Source organism: Merops nubicus, unplaced genomic scaffold (assembly GCF_000691845.1).
Source record: "Merops nubicus isolate BGI_N331 unplaced genomic scaffold, ASM69184v1 scaffold4260, whole genome shotgun sequence".
NCBI lineage: Eukaryota > Metazoa > Chordata > Aves > Coraciiformes > Meropidae > Merops > Merops nubicus.
The window spans coordinates 25,036-25,430 of record NW_008582032.1 but is presented as its reverse complement, the minus strand read 5'-3'; positions in this window follow the sequence as shown (position 1 = coordinate 25,430).

Here is a 395-nt window from a genome sequence, read left to right as displayed (position 1 = left end):
TTTTCTTTTTTTTTTCCCTTTCTGATTTTTCCCTCTATTTTCTTTTTTCTTTCTTTCTTTCTTTCTTTCTTTCTTTCTTTCTTTCTTTCTTTCTTTCTTTCTTTCTTTCTTTCTTCCTTCTTTCTTCCTTCTTTCTTCCTTCTTTCTTCTTTCTTCCTTCTTTCTTCCTTCTCCTTCCTTCCTTCCTTATTATTATTTCCCCTTTATTTATTCTTCATTTCCTCTTCTTTTTTCTTTCTTTTCTTTATCTTTTTTTTCTTCATTTTTTATTTTTTTTATTATTTCTGCATTCCTTTTTTTAATATATTTTATTTTAGTTTCATTCTTGATAACAGAATCACAGAACGGTGGGGGTTGGAAGGGACCTCTGGAGCTCACAGCATCATTTGGGTTGG